Below are 17,596 nucleotides of genomic sequence, written 5' to 3'. Positions count from 1 at the left end.
TGGTCCCACGGAACAATAAATAAAAAAATAAAATAAAATAAAATGAAGGTCTACCTCTGAAATAACATAATAGGTACATTGCTTGCTTTTAACAGTATGAAGACATATTTTAGCCATAAGAAACAGTACAGTGAAAAACATGTATCAAAAATCGCCTCTCATATACAGGGTGTTACAAAAAGGTACGGCCAAACTTTCAGGAAACATTCCTCACACACAAATAAAGAAAAGATGTTATGTGGACATGTGTCAAGAACGCTCAATTTCCATGTTAAAGCTCATTTTAGTTTCGTCAGTACGTAATGTACTTCCTCGATTCACCACCAGTTGGCCGAATTGAAGGAAGGTAATGTTGACTTCGGTGCTTGTGTTGACATGCGACTCATTGCTCTACAGTACTAGCATCAAGCACATCTGTACGTAGCATCAACAGGTTAGTGTTCATCACGAACGTGGTTTTGCAGTCAGTGCAATGTTTACAAATGCGGAGTTGGCAGATGCCCATTTGATGTATGGATTAGCACGGGGCAATAGCCGTGGCGCGGTACGTTTGTATCGAGACAGATTTCCAGAACGAAGGTGTCCCGACAGGAAGACGTTCGAAGCAATTGATCGGCGTCTTAGGGAGCACGGAACATTCCAGCCTATGACTCGCGACTGGGGAAGACCTAGAACGACGAGGACACCTGCAATGGACGAGGCAATTCTTCGTGCAGTTGACGATAACCCTAATGTCAGCGTCAGAGAAGTTGCTGCTGTACAAGGTAACGTTGACCACGTCACTGTATGGAGAGTGCTACGGGAGAACCAGTTGTTTCCGTACCATGTAAAGCGTGTGCAGGCACTATCAGCAGCTGATTGGCCTCGACGGGTACACTTCTGCGAATGGTTCATCCAACAATGTGTCAATCCTCATTTCAGTGCAAATGTTCTCTTTACGGATGAGGCTTCATTCTAACGTGATCAAATTGTAAATTTTCACAATCAACATGTGTGGGCTGACGAGAATCCGCACGCAATTGTGCATTCACGTCATCAACACAGATTTTCTGTGAACGTTTGGGCAGGCATTGTTGGTGATGTCTTGATTGGGCCCCATGTTCTTCCACCTACGCTCAATGGAGCACGTTATCATGATTTCACACGGGATACTCTACCTGTGCTGCTAGAACATGTGTTCTTTACAAGTACGACACAAAATGTGGTTCATGCACGATGGAGCTCCTGCACATTTCAGTTGAAGTGTTCGTACGCTTCTCAACAACAGATTCGGTGACCGATGGATTGGTAGGGGCGGACCAATTCCATGGCCTCCACGTTCTCCTGACCTCAACCCTCTTCACTGTCATTTACGGAGGCATTTGAAAGCTTTTGTCTACGCAACCCCGGTACCAAATGTAGAGAGTCTTCGCGCTCGTATTGTGGACGGCTGTGATACAAAACGCCATTCCCCAGGGCTACATCAGCGCATCAGGGATTCCATGCGACGGAGGGTGGATGCATGTATCCTCGCTAACGGAGGACATTTTGAAGATTTCCTGTAACAAAGTGTTTGAAGTCACGCTGGTACGTTCGGTTGCTGTGTGTTTCCAGTCCATGATTAATGTGATTTGAAGAGAAGTAATAAAATGGGCTCTAACATGGAAAGTAAGCGTTTCCGGGCACATGCCCACATAACATATTTTCTTTCTTTGTGTGTGAGGAATGTTTCCTGTATGTTTGGCCGTACCTTTTTGTAACATCCTGTATAATAATCTTTTGTAGATAAATAGACAGCGCTCACCACGTCTCCGTCGTACATGCAGACGACCTTCATTTGCGTGCAGGCAAAATCTGTTTTCATTGCTAAAGAACACAGTGCGCTATTCTATCTCCAAGTGACCCTCCGGCACCAGCCGAGCCTTGCATATCGATACAGTGGCGTGAGTCAAAGACAGTCGGAGGGGTGAGGGGTTATGCCTGTAGTCCCACTGTTAGTAACCGGTTCGCAACCGTGTTGACACGTCTGGGCTCACTGACCCTCTTATCTGTGCCATGGTAGTGTGCCATCTTGCATTCCTGCCCTTACAATACGACGGTACTGGCGGACGCGTGTGCTGCGCGGACGTCCAGAAACTAGTCCACGGGTGTGAGAATGTGCACGTGACTATTCATACCAACATCGTTGCATAAGTGGCGCAGCACCGCCAACTTATGCAGCAACACTCAAAAAGGACCATCCCACCACACGGAAGATCACATTTTGATGCCTTTCAAACTCGCTCCTATCTCTGTAGGAAGAACAACTGCGTCTTTGTAGTGTGGTTGTCTACTTACTTATCATGCTAGCACCACACTCACCCTTCTGGCTGTGAGCATTCGCTATTAAAAGGTATACATAAATGGCACTCTGGTAGCTTTGCCACTAAGCTATCTGTTGGTGGACGACGTTGAAACCATTTTCAGTACATTTACTATCCCCGAGGTGGCATAAGACGTCATCGGATCAAACTCGACGCCCTCTTTCCAGGTGTACTATATTTTATCCGACGGTGTAATTTGTGCTTGATGTAACTTCATAATCTACATGTTACTAATATGACAATATATTATCGTTGTGTACGTGATAAATTGATTACTAAAAGATGATCTTTACAATGTAAGGTCTCTTATATTTCTCCTATATACGTAGGTATTGTTATGAACTCGTATTAACTGATGCTAGTTATACAGTGAAAGTTGGCGAAGTGGTTAGTACACTGGATTCGCATTTTGTAGGATGACGGTTCAAATCTGTGTTTAGGTTTTTCCGTGAATTCCCATAATCGCTCCAAGCCAATTCCGGGATGGTTTCTTTTAAAGGCAACTCCGATTTCTGTCCTTATACTTGAAAGAGGCCGAGCTATGCCTGCTATGCCTGTAATGACCTCGATATCGATTGGACGTTAAACCCTAATCCTCTTTCCTCATATTATTAAATTAAACGTGCCCTGGTACACTTAAAGGTTTCTGTAGACACCTGTTATCAATTAATGTTAATTGAGGTGATCGACGACATTCCCCAGTGCAGGAGGATGTATTCTCGTCTCCTGCCTATGTAAGATAATTACATATAAGAGGCAATCTTTAGTAGATATTTTTCATTGTGGAGTTCCTCATAGCTACTAAAAGTCTTGATACTTCCTTTAGTAAAATATAGGTTTCCAATTTCAGTCCGAGTTATCACCCACACTTCAGTAAGCAATTAACACTGTACTCTGTGATTGTAAACATGGACATGTGACCGCTATAGTTCCATATGTGTTTTATGGAGTTAAAATATAAGTTAAATGAGCTACCTCACAATCCGTGATAGAAAAAATTTCATGGAGCTTCATAAAGAGTTAAATATACAATGTTCTTGTGTCTACCTGACCCCATAGCAATAACTGTTCTGTTCACCTTAGTTTTTAACCAAATATTTACGATATTGAAAACAAAGTTTAGAATAGATGAATCATACGCTGAATCTCTGGAACAGGAAATAAAATTTAATCAGTGGTAACCAGTATAGCGCAATTGTTTCTGAACATCAACCAAAATGGGTTCTACTATATTCTATGTCTTACCCTTTTGTGAAGAAACATTTTTTCCATATTAACTGCGAGGAGGTATTCCCTCAGATCTACAAAAAATGCTGTCGTTTTAAGCCACGTGGCCACTACTCGCAACTGCAGGGCTTTGACTGTTCACTTGCTGGAGCAGGAAACCGCATCTGAAAGTGCATCCTGTATGTTAATTTGCATAATCGTTGAGAGTAGCAATCAGTCGCCGTTTCCGCTCTAGCTGTTTTAGAGCAGATCAAGATTTTGGCTAGTAATTAGCCATTATCAACACTACGAATACAAGAAGTGTATACTCAGGGCGTAGTATACAAAACTTACAACTCATGTCATAGCCTATATCGCTTTTATATTAAATTACAGAGCAGTAATTCGGAGTTCTTGTATACGCTCTAATACGTCTGCAATTGTTATTCAGGTTCTTGTCACAGTTCAGTAAAGACTACAGTGTGATGAACGTACACTTTGCAGAGAACGTGTCGATCCGTTGTGTGGTGCCCTCTATATAAACTATGTTATACATAACCTTCATAATAAAGAAAGCATTGTCTCTAATGAAATTCAGAAGTTGCATAGGAATAAAGTAAAATAAAATACAAGTATGATTATTGGCATTACTGTACTGACTTACTGCCATATTTAAATGTTGATACTAGAAGATATAAGAATGCCAGATTGACTTCTTGTGAGCCAGTTATTTCGTTAACCTTTAAAATCAGATTAATAAAAACTACCAACAGTTAGGAGGCCCATGATGTATGCTGTAACTATTGGAACTGACCTGAATATTTCATCTTCTTTCATTGATTCATTGGAAGTGGCAAAACGTGATCAGAATACGATTTTATAGCGAGTAATTATATTCTTGAGAACAAAGTATGTAAACCTGTCCCCAATTCTATTAGGAGAAAGAGTGTTGTTTGAAATATTAATTTTAAGATTTCTAAAGGTGACTCCATAATAACCAGAGAGGACCAAAAGGGGAATTATAGTGATCATTACAAAAGATATTTTTAAGAATAACAATATTGAGAAAACTGATAAGGATGTAATGTCTGAAGCTCAGAAGTAATTACTTGATAATGTAATCTTATTCTCCCACACATCACTATTAAATCCATTGTCTTAATATCTTCACTATTTTCGAAAGCTTCGAGAGGTGTAAAATATACAAAATAACAACTTTTTACTTATCTTCATTATATTGTTGTTGTTGTCGATGGCTCAAAGTCTTGTCTAGGGGTATATTCTCGCAGCTGGAACTCCGATTTCTTAGGTTCTTGATGACTAAATAAATGATGAAGATTTGTCTGGATTATTCTTGAATTTTATTCTTTGTCACATCTTTCAACATCACACCATTTTAATATTTTCCACATTAAAAAAAAAGAAACAATTAGTACATATTTGGTTACAAACTTAGAAAACGTCTACTTCCATCAGAGGCATGCCCAACACCACTTACATTCTGCAGTACAAACATTATTCCAAGGAGTTTACAAAGCAAAAGAGTTTACAAACTTTCTTTACCAAAGAAAAGTCTTCACTAAAATATATCATTATTTTGTAAATCTATCCAGAAACAAATTTAATAATTAGCATTATATTTTGCAATTAATAATATCTATTTTGAGGATGTCAAATATTGTAATTTCAATTATCCTTAATAAAAGAGTAATTTTAACTGTCAGTACATATAGATTGAAACACATTAATTTCTTTTTTTATACATTTTAGCCTGAAATATAATACATCGTGTATTAAATCACATGAATTCTTTTAGTGAAACAGGTGAGATAATTTTAACCTATGCAGGAATCGATAGCATACATGGTATCGGTTATCTCTATAAAAAAATGTTAATGTTAGAGGAGGGTGACTCATTATAATCAATAACAACCTGCAGTGAGATAATATCACCAAGGAATGCACAAATGTTAATAGTTATGAATCCCTGGCTGCCACACTGAGGGCACAGCTAAGGGTACACAAAGATGGCTTGCCAATATGATCGGTGGTGCATGATAGGAGCAATCCTTTCTATAAAGTAGCTGGAAAATATCTACGATTTCTTAAATCCTATTATAAATTCTACAACCAATTTTCTATTGAAAACAGTTTCAAACTTGTCAATAAAATTAGAAATATACCAATAACCGATGAAATTAAATTTGTTTCTCTATACATCGTAAACTTGTACACAAACATACCTATTGACAGGACTGTGCTGATTATTAACTTAATGGAGCAAAACAAACTTTCAAAGATAAAATAAATTACTTTATTGGGCTACTTACAATAATTCTATAATTCAACCACTTTAAATGTAGTGGAGACATTTATTTATTCCCGAACAGAGGAATAAGTAAGTAAAGCTCAGTATCTGGATTTCTCACTGATGTATTTACAAAGATCTAGAAAACAGGCTTTTTTCTGAAAATCCATTATGGGCAGACAAATCTGTATACTCCCTGATATGTTGCTATTAGAAATGGATAACAAAGACGTCCTCAACGCTATGGTACCCATTTTTAATAACTTGATTCAAACAATTAAATTTACATATGAAACTGAAGCAAATAACTCCATTAATTTTTTAGATCCATCAGTTCGCAACGAAAATGACAACCACACATTTGGTATCTTTAGCAAAAAAAGACTTGTACCAACAGTATTGTAGATTTTACATCAAACCACTCAACTCAACATATGAAGGCATTTTGTGTGTTCAGAGTTCCTTTGCCAACATAGCTATGGTAGTTTCTAACAACTATATTATTTCAAAAGAAAATATAAAGGTGGCTACTTTGCTTTACTATGGAAAAATCAGTACAAGGATTGGGTCTGTCTAGAAAAAGTATAATGTGAGAATATCTTTTGGAACCACAAATAATCTAGGATGTATTTTGTAACATTCTGTAGATACGAGGAATTTATTTCTTGCTCTTGGAGTTTATAAAATTGATTGCGCAGAATGTGGGGGCAGTTACGTTTGCCAAACGAGAAGGAGGCTGGAAATTATCTTTGAAAAACACATTGCGTTGGAAAAACAGAATGCCACTGAGAGGAGGAATATGGCTGCTCATTCATATACAACGAAACACAGGTTGCCGGCTTCGACACCTGTTGTGAGGGTTCTGCATAAGAGTGAGAAGGGCAGGTTCCTCGATCTCCTAGAAGAGACAGAGATCTGTTGCTATCAGAAAAATGTTAGCTGCAACCTGATTAAAGATCAGGTCATTAAGAGAAATGCCTAGTTTTGAGAATTAGTTGAAAAATGATTGTTTGGAAGCAGTGAAAATAGGTCCTGACTTCTTGTCATTATGTAGCAGCCGCTGAAGTAATACTGTACCAGTACTACGTTTATAATATTGAACCTATAAAACATTTTTCATGTTATAGTAGTTTAGACGCATGTACACTGTTAATAGCAGCAATCCAGTACCTTATTTTTATTGTATCTATAATTAAAAATATGTAGGAAGTGGCACAGAGATCAGTACTCTCTACATTCATGATAGTATGACAAATCACACCAACAATCTATCTTGCTGATATATGACACAATCTATGATCTAATCAATAAGTTATAAGAGCCACATACCTCGTCAGGACGATAAAAATAAGTAAAAAAGAAAAAAATATTCAAATGAGTTCCAATAGTCATGTGTCTTCTAAATGTTAGTAAATTTTACGAATCTGTTTTTAACTATGCTTTTAAAAATTAACAAAATAATGGGTTCGCAAGGATTGAATCTGGCATGTTTATATCTTCTAATGTTAACTGTTAAATGTGTCAGTAAATCAGTACAGCAATATTTATTATCATTCTTGTATTTTGATTTTATCCATTATAAATGGTTCTGCAAGCCTGCGACTATGAAAACAATAGGTTTGTTTTTAAATAAACCCATTTGCTACCAGTCCCGATTTTCTTTATTTTCGTAAGACGCGTTTTGGGAAATTATTCCCATTTTGAAGTGCGTTTTTTGTGTTTGTTATGTCATTCTTATGTGATGTTGTCGATGTGTGAGATTCTGCTTCATTTCGTTGACTTTACTGCAATATATAAGAAAACACGTTATTTTTAGTTGGTTGTGGCAAAATTTAGAAGAAATTGTACTTACAGTTTTCCTATGGTCCATTTATGCAGAGTCTCACACACACTAAAATCACATACAAATTGTTGTACACTTTTAAACATCAAAAACATTTTACACAAACAAAACAGTTACACAGATATTCCTACGAGGAGTCAACAGAGATGACATTATAGGTCTTCCACAGAGTATGATATGCTTTTGTGCAGAGGTTATTTACATTAACAATTTAGATCATAATTTACTTATGTCTATTTTACAATTGTGCTTATTTATATGTGTTACTATTTTTATTTAAAATACTAGCGAATCATCTGAAGGAATTCACTGATTTTCTTTCAAGTTTCTCGTTTAATATTTTATCTTCTTATTTTCTGTACTGTGAATATATCTCCAGTTCTTTATTTAGTCAGTGGAATACTTCGACATTTTGCTCCGTTTTTCCAAGTGGGTGTTCTGCATTATGTATACTGGTACGTAATTTAATATGCAAACTATATAATGTACAAGCGATAAATACTACGTCATGAGTTGTAAGTCTTGTATACTATGCTCTGACTACGTACTTCTTGTATTCTTAACACTAATAGTGGTTAGTTACAAGCCAGTATCTGGATCTGCTGTAATAAAGGTGGAAAGGGAACTATGACTTATGCCTTATGTAGTGTGTTATGTATGTGCTCTCTTTACTTGGTGTTGAAGTATTGGCCTGTTTGTCCTAGGTAGAACATTGAGCATTCCTGCCATGTGACCTTGTATATTCCAGAGGCTGAGTATGGGTCATGCTTACACTTTATATTGTGTATTAGTCTTTGTTGTAGTTTATTAAATGTAGAAAACCCAAATTGTACTTTGTGATTTTTGAAAATATTTGCATTCTTCTGTGATACATTGCCAATGTATGGAATACTGGACATATATTAGTTATTCTCTTTTCCTCCTCTGGTGCAGTTTGTACCTGGGTATTTCTTCACTTTGTCTAAGACTGTGTCAACCATGGAAGCATTGTACCCATTGGCAAATGCAATCTTTTTCACCGTGTTCATTTCTTGTTGCATGTTTTCTTGGTTGAATGGTATTTTAGTTGCCCTATGAAGCATTTACCTGTACGCTGCCTGTTTATGGATATTTGGGTGACATGAGTTTGCAGGGATTGTGGCGTCAGTCATTGTGTTTTTACTTGGAATGACATAACAAACACAGAAAACGGACCTGAAAATGGGAATCATTTCTCGAAACGCGTCGTGCGAAAAATAAAATAAAGAAAATCGTGACTTGTAGCAGATGAGTTTTTTATAAACAAATCTATTACCTGTATTTTATTTCATTTTATTCCTGTTCAACTTTTAAATTTGATTAGAGACCGTAATTAGTTTATTATGAAGGTTATTTGAACGGAATGGATAGTGTCTTGAAAGGAGGATATAAAATGAACATCAACAAAAGCAAAACGAGGATAATGCAATGTAGTCGAATTAAGTCAGGTGATGCTGAGGAAATTAGATTAGGAAATGAGACAATTAAATTAGTAAAGGAGTTTTGCTATTTGGGGAGCAAAATAACTGATCATGGTCGAAGTAGAGAGGGTATAAAATGTAGATTGGCATTGCCAAGGAAAGAGTTTCTGAAGAAGAGAAATTCGTTAACATCGAGTATAGATTTAAGTGTCAGGAAGTCGTTTCTGAATGTATTTGTATGGAGTGTAGTTATATAGTACTTAGTTCATATATAGGATCCCACATAGCCAGCTGACGTGTAGTCTTCAACTAACTGTGGCAAGACCATAAACAACAAGTGTAGACGTACTGAAACGTGTAAAACAACTCCGAAATACTGGTACGTAATTTAATCTACAAACGATATAATCTTCATGCGATGAAAACTATGTCATGAGTTGTAAGTCTTGTATACTACGCTCCGACCACGTACTTCTTGTATGATTAACACTGATAATGGCTAGTTACAAGCCAGTATCTGGATCTGCTGTAATAAAGCTAGAACGGGAACGACGACCGATTGCTGCTGTTCACCATTTTGAAAGCAACGATCTGTTAATTCTGTTCAATTGTATATATTGTAATTACTGATGTATTTAAACAACTTTATATCGTCGACACTTGAGAAGTGAAGAAATGTTTGTATAGAGCTTTCCGCCCAAGATTATCCGTGCTATGACCATTGATCCTTCAGCGTACGTTGTCCTCTGAAACTACATGAAGTCAAAGAACTTAATAGCAAAACGTTACACATCCATCGTTACATTCTACATGTGTTAGTTTGTTCATGAGTTCAAGTAATGATGGAGACCCTTAAAAGACCAACAACACCAGTCAATGTTAAATAATAACATAGGGGGAAAATGTGTAACGGAGTGTTCCTACTTCTGTACCTCTCTCCCACGCTGCTCCAAAAATTCTTGTGTCCGTTTATAAACCTGTCGACGGTACTTGAGGCCCTAAGTTTCTTCGTTTCCTTTCAATAAATTTCACTACTTACTTACTTACTCCTTGGGCTACAGTCCATGTAGGGCTTTGCCCTCTCTAATGATCACAGCCCAATCCTGACGATTTTCTGCTCGTTTCCTCCATCTCCTGACTCCAATATTTCTCAAATAATTTTCCAGATCCTCCAGCCTTCGTTTCCAGTGTCTCCCTTTGCTCCTTTTGCCACCTATATTTCCTATGTAAACCTTTTTGACAGCTCGATCCTCTGACATTCGCTCAACATGGCCCAGCCTTCTTAATATGTTACACTTAATTTCAGTCACAAAGACAGGATTTCTATACAGTTCTTCCAATTCCTTGTTTCTCCTTATCCTCCATTGCCCCGCCTCATACACGGTTCCAAATATCTTTCTTAATATTTTCCTCTACCATCTTCTGAAGAGCTTTTATTCTGCTACAGTAATTGTCCATGTTTCTGAGCCATACATTACCACTGGTCTTATGACATTTCGATAGACAGTCACCTTCGATTTTCTGCTCAGGCGACGTGACTGAAAGATCTTGATCAGGGCCCGGTAAGCTCTATTTCCTGCAGCAATCCTAGATTTTATTTCTTCTCTTATTCTGCTATCCTCCATAACCAGCACTCCCAGGTATGGGAACTTCTCGCATCTCTCATAATTGCCTCTGTTCAATTTACTATATTTCTCTTTAACAACAGCATTTTTCCTGGTAGCAAAGAGATACTGTGGTTCTGTGTTGTTTATTCTAAGTCCCAACTGTTCTGCCTCCTTTACCAGTCTGTCAAATCCTTCTTGCATTTCTTTCAAATTTCTAGACAGCATACACATACTCCACCCATCGCATCACTCTCTCCAACACTATGTTGAAGATAGCATGGATAATACATCACCCTATGTTAACCATTGATTGACCTCAAATTCTTTAGAAAGTTTTCCTTCCACTTTTACCTGGCATTTTGTGCTTCTGAGGGTCATTTGTATCGGTATGATAAGTTTACTTGGGAATTCCATTTCCATTAAGATGTCATGTAGCTTTTTTCTTTTAACACTATCGTAGGCCTGTTTAAAGTCTACAAAAAGTTGGTGTCACAAGAAGAGAATAGAAGCTTTCGAAATGGGGTACTACAGAATACTGCTGAAGATTAGATGGGTAGATCACATAACTAATGAGGAGGTGTTGAATAGGGTTGGGGAGAAGAGACGTTTGTGCCACAACTTGACTAGAAGACGGAATCGGTTTGTAGGACATGTTCTGAAGCATCAAGGGATCACCAATTTAGTATTGGAGGGCAGCGTGGAGGGTAAAAATCGTAGAGGGAGACCAAGAGATGAATACACCAAGCAGATTCAGAAGGCTGTAGATTGCAGTAGGTACTGCGAGATGAAGAAGCTTGCGCAGGATAGAGTAGCATGGAGAACTGCATCAAACCAGTCTCAGGACTGAAGACCACAACAACAACACAACTTTCATTAAACTGTAGCTAAATGATAGCACGGCTGGCTCTGCGTGTTGAAGGCTGAAAAGCTAATATAGCGACGACTGTTCGGTTCGTGAGTAGCGTCAGCGCTAGAAGCGCAAACTCGTGATACGCCACCTGCCAGAAAGTGTATGTTCTTCGGGCGGTCGTCTGCCGTTATACTGCAGTCCTTATGGAGTTTCCTACATTTTTGATGCGAATAGGAGAAACAACAACGCTATCTCGTGGAATACCTTCCTTTATCATAGTTACTTTCCGAGATGTTGATTATATGGCGCCTTTGTTGTCCATATTGCAACTCTCATAGGATTATGATAATCATTATGGCGACTGTGACACATCTGAAGTCGGTCTGTGCGGATAATATGCTCTAAGTAATTACGTTTCTTGTACCTCTGGCGCTACCAATATTCCTTCTGTGTGTAATAATGTCGCTAGCTTTGCATGACCAGTGACGATAAATGTTGCTAAAAACAAAATATTTTTCATTAACAGTTACACTTCCAAAGACCACTGTGCAACTCACATGTATGTTTAGTTAGACGTTCACCTGAAATTTTTAACACGTTTCTTGTAATGACCATTTTCACAGCAGCTGTATATAAATTGCAGTTGTTTCGAAGAAAGTTTCGATGTGCAGCATGCAAAAAAGCCATTTTCTTTGAAACAACTGAAATTTTCAATTTTAGTGCACTGTGAGCTGACAAGTTGATTACACAGTATTCTCGTTGGAATCATTCACACTTCGATAATTCGTATTGTCAATTTACAAGTAATAATGTCAATTTACAAGTAACGCAAATACTACGATTAATTAATATCGTCAGTGTTGATTGTGGATTGACCACTGATAATTCGGGTGTGAATGATATAAATTTCGTTAACAAGTCTTATTCAAAGATGAACAGTCTGGAGATTTATTACTTAACTGACCGTGAACATTATGCGACATAATGTTTCTACGTCTACACCCAAACTCATCAAAAGACCGTGCAGTGCGTGGCAGAGGGTTGCTCCCTTGTACCACGTAGTGCTTCTGATTGTTCCATTTGCCTGTGGCCTAATTGCCTCTGAAAGCGATGCAGTTAGTGTAATCTAATTTTGTTGCTCGCTATAGAAGCATACGTAGAAATCTGTCATAATTTGTCCTGTCGCATTAACGCGACCACCCGTCAGAGGCCTCAACACGGTCACCAAGGACAGATGTATACGCGTATTGATCCATTGTCCCCTCCAGGATGACAAGATTACCCAGGAAAAGCCACGAAAACATACCGCAGACCATAACGCTCATTCCACTGGTCTTCCAGAGATTTCGCGAGATACACGCCCACAGTCACCCGTCCGATGGAGCAAAGAACATGATCCATTTCATAGGGCCACCTGTCGCCACTCAGTGGACCTCCGGTTGCGCATTTATTTATTTATTTATTGAATGGATTGATGCGGCCCGCCCCGACTACCTCTCCTGTAGCTACCTCTTCATCTCAGAGTAGCACTTGCACCCTACGTCCTCAATTATCTGCTGGATGTATTCCAATATCGTCTTCCTCTACAGCTTTTGCCCTCTATAGTTACCCATAGTACCATGAAAGTTACTCCCTGATGTTTTAGCAGATCTCCTTATCAGTGTTTTCCGCATGTTCCTTTCCTCTTCTGTTCCCTGTAGAACATCCTCATTTCTTACCATTTTAGCCCTCCTGATTTCCAATATTGGTCTGTAGCACCACATCTCAAATGCATCAATTTTCTTCTGTTCCGGTTCTCCTACAGTCAACGTTTCACGTGCTTCAAACGTACATTCTCAGAAATTTCTTCCTCAGATTAACGCCTATGTTTGATAATAGTAGATTTCTCTCGGCCAATAATATCCTTTTTGCCAATGATAGTCCCGTAATCAGTTATTTTGCTGCCTAAGTAACAGAATTCCTTAACTTGATCTACGTCGAGCGCGTCTTCTCTGTGTCAGCATAAAAAAGCACAAATATGTTTGCATAAAAAAGCGCGAATATATTTGCATGCCAAAATTTTATGGAAAATTTTGTAATGTGTTGAGGAAGGTAGAATGAGGCAGCTGATGTCTCACTTTTCAGTCAGTCTTTTGAAAAAAATATGAACATATTAGCATTTTTGTGTTCCGATATGGGCCTTTTTCCGGACCGGACAGTACGTGCAAAAAAATTTTGCATGTATTTCAGTACTACGATGTGGGGTTGCCAATTGATAACGTACACAATTTACAGCATCGTTCTCAGTACTAAGTCACTTTAAAAATTACATTTTCGCCTCACATCCAATTTTACGTGCGTATTTTACGTATACAAGTAGGATGAGGTTGAACCTCTCGGAAACGGATGAAGATATGAAGAATATTTTTAGCCTTATTCGAGATCTGGATCTTAGGAAAACACAATAAAAATTATAGCCTTTTTCTATAAATAGACATTTCGGAATCAGCTGCTGGGTTTTGGTACTCAAGCAACTAGTTTTGGGGGTTTCTCGATAATGCGTAAAGATTTTGGAAAAAGGGAAAATGGTTCTTCTGGATAAATGCCTAGACAATACACCATTAAAATTTGAGCGATTTAGTGCGGCTATTTATTATTTAGATTTCACCTCATACCGGATTTTACGTGTAGAGTTGGTTAAAATTTAAACCTTTGTATCTCGGAAACAGATAAAGGTATCAAGAGAATTTTCAGCGTTGTTCGGTATCGTAATCTGAGGAATAAATCGAAAAATTTCAGCCATTTGTTGTGCATTGCCGTCTTGAAATCCTCGGCTGGTTTATGGTCCTTTGGTAACAGTGAAGGTATAGTATTCTCGAGGAACCTCCGATGAACTAAATATGTCTCTACAAGTTCCGTCAAGCCCACATCAAATCAAAAAAGAACAAACCGTTTAGCTCAATTTGTTTAACCATGAAGAAGCGTGTAACATTCGTGCATTGAACTTCTACCGTAGGACAATGACAGTAACGCAAAGACGGTACTGCTGTTGGGAACACAAATGGCCTTAACACATGGGCTGTTCTGAACGCTTGATCCTACTTTTTTACCACCAATATGATCCGAGATACGAGAACCGGAACTACTAGTAGACTTCTCTGACCGGGAAAACCATTTTTGCCAGATCTAGTCTGCTTTTGATGTCCTCCTTGCTCCGTCCATCATTGATTATTTTACTGCCTAGGTAGCAGAATTCCTTAACTTCACCTACTTCCTGACCATCAGTCCTGATGTTAAGTTTCTTGCTGTTCTCTTTTCTGCTACTTCTCATTACTTTCGTCTTTCTTCGATTTACTCTTAATTCATATTCTGCACTCAGAATACAGTCCATTTCATTCAATAGATCTTGTAATTCTTCTTCACGTTCACTCATGATAGCAATGTCAGCAGGGAATCGTATCATTAGTAGCCTTTCGCCTTGAATTTTAATTCCACTCCTGAAACTTCCTTGTATTTCCATAATTGCTTTTCGATGTAGGGATTGAACAGTAGGGGTGAAAGACTACATCCATGTCTAACACCCTTTTTAATCCAAACATTTCGTTCTTGGTCGTCTACTCTTATTACTCCCTCTTCGTTCTTGTATGTGTTGTACATCAACCGCCTCTCCCTATACCTTACCCGTATTTTTCTCAAAATTTCGGACATCTGGCACGATTTTACATAGTCAAATGCTTTTTTTAGGTCGAAAAATCCTATTAACGTGTTTTGATTTTTCTTTACTCTTGCTTCCATTATCAACCGCAACGTCAGATTTGCCTCTCTGGTACCTTCACCGTTCAAACTGATAAATCATCGATGTTCTTTTTCATTCTTCTGTATATCCTGTAAGCAACTTGGATGACCGAGCGAGGTGGCGCAGTGGTTAGACACTGGACTCGCATTCGGGAGGACGACGGTTCAATCCCGCGTCCGGCCATCCTGATTTAGGTTTTCCGTGATTTCCCTAAATCGCTCCAGGCAAATGCCGGGATGGTTCCTTTCAAAGGGCACGGCCGACTTCCTTCCCTAATCCGATGAGACCGATGACTTCGCTGTCTGGTGTCCTTCCCCCAAAAACCACCACCACCAACTTGGATGCATGGGCTGTTAAGCTGATTGTGCGATAGTTCTCGCACTTGTCAGCTCTTGTAGTCTTCGGAATTGTGTGGATGACATTCTTCCGATAGTCAGATGGTATATTGCCAGATTCACACATTCTACACACCAATGTGAATAGTCGTTTTGTTGCCCCTTCCCCCAACGGTTTTAGAAATTCTGATAGAATGTCATCTATCCCTTGTCCAAAGCTCCTTTAAATTATGATTATAATACTGGATCCCCAATTTCCTCTAAATTGACTCCTGTTTCTCCTTCTGTCACGTCAGACCTTTTCCCTCATAGAGACTTTCCACCTATCCGCTCTCTCCTCTACATTTAACAATGGAATTCCAGTAACACTTTTAATGCTACCACCCCAGCTTTTAATTTCACCGGTTTATTTGACTTTCGTATCTGCTGAGTCAGTCCTTTCGACAGTCACTTCTTCTTCGATTTCTTCACATTCTTCATGCAGCCACTTCGTCTTAACCTCCCTGCATTTCCTATTTACTTCATTCCTCAGCAACTTGTATTTCTGTATTTCTGAATTTCCCTGAACATTTTTGTACTTACTTCTTTCGTCGATCGGCTGAAGTATTTCTTGTATAACTCAAGGTTTCTTTGTACCTATGTTTTTCTGTCTAGCCTCTGTAACTTTCCTCTTTAGAGTTTTCCATTTCTCTTCAACTGTACTTCCTACTCGACTATTCTTTATGTACCGTATCTACAGCCTTAGAGATCTTCAAGTGTGTCTCGTCATTCCTTAATACTTCCATAACTCACTTCTTTGATTTTTGATCCTTCCTGATTAATCTATTAAACTTCAGCCTACTCTTCGTCACTACTACATTGCGATCTGAATTGATTTCTTTTTCTGGGTACGCCGTACAATCGAGAATCTGATTTCGGAATCTCTATCTGACCATGATGTAATCTAAATGAAATCTTCCTGTATCACCTGGCCTTTTCCAAGTATACCTCCTACTCTTGTGATTTCTAAACAGAGTATTCGCTATTAATAGCTGAAGTTTACTACAGAACTCAATTAGTCTTTTTCTTGTCTCATTCCTTGCCCAAACCCATATACTCCTGTAATGTTTCTTTTACTCCTTCCTCTACAACTGCATTCCAGTTCACCATAACTGTCGATTCTGATGAGAATAACACTATCACTGAATTGTTCACAGTAACACACTCTTGGCCTACCTTCCTGTTCATAACGAATCCTACTCCCGTTACACCATTTTGTGCTGCTGTTGATACTAGCCGATATTCATCTGGCGATAAATCCCATTCCACTTCACTGACCAGTAGTATATTTATATTGAGCCTTTGCATTTCCCTTTTCATGTCTTCTAGCTTCCTTACCATGTTCAAACTTCTGACATTCCAAGGCCCGACCCGTAGAACGTTATCCTTGCGTTGATTATTCCTTCTTTTTTCATGGTCTCCTCCCCCTTGGCAATCCCCTGCTGGAGATCCAAATGGGGACTTCTCCGGCATCTATTGCCAATGGAGAGATCATCATAACCTCTTTCAATTACAGGACACATGTGCTATTGATACACTTCATGTGCCCTCCGACCTCTTTGACAAAGCTGTAGGCAGATTGAGGGTGACTTCTTATGCTGAAGTCTTCGGAAGCCAATGCTGATTATTAATCAAAATTTAACTGGTGGCGGGTTTCAAACCCGAGACCGAGTAAGTTTTGATTATGACTCAAAGACGCTATCTCTAGACACAGGTCTCCTTTGCTCTGATGTACCCTACATATTAAAAAAATATTTTTTGTATGACCGTCATTCTGGTTGGAGGTGAGGGACTTCGGCCTTTCCCGTATGTAATAAAGTGGAACACCTACAGCCATCTTTACGATGTTATT

Source organism: Schistocerca americana, chromosome 5, assembly GCF_021461395.2.
Source record: "Schistocerca americana isolate TAMUIC-IGC-003095 chromosome 5, iqSchAmer2.1, whole genome shotgun sequence".
Lineage (NCBI taxonomy): Eukaryota > Metazoa > Arthropoda > Insecta > Orthoptera > Acrididae > Schistocerca > Schistocerca americana.
The sequence above is the reverse complement of the archived record's forward strand: the minus strand, read 5'-3'. Positions refer to the sequence as shown.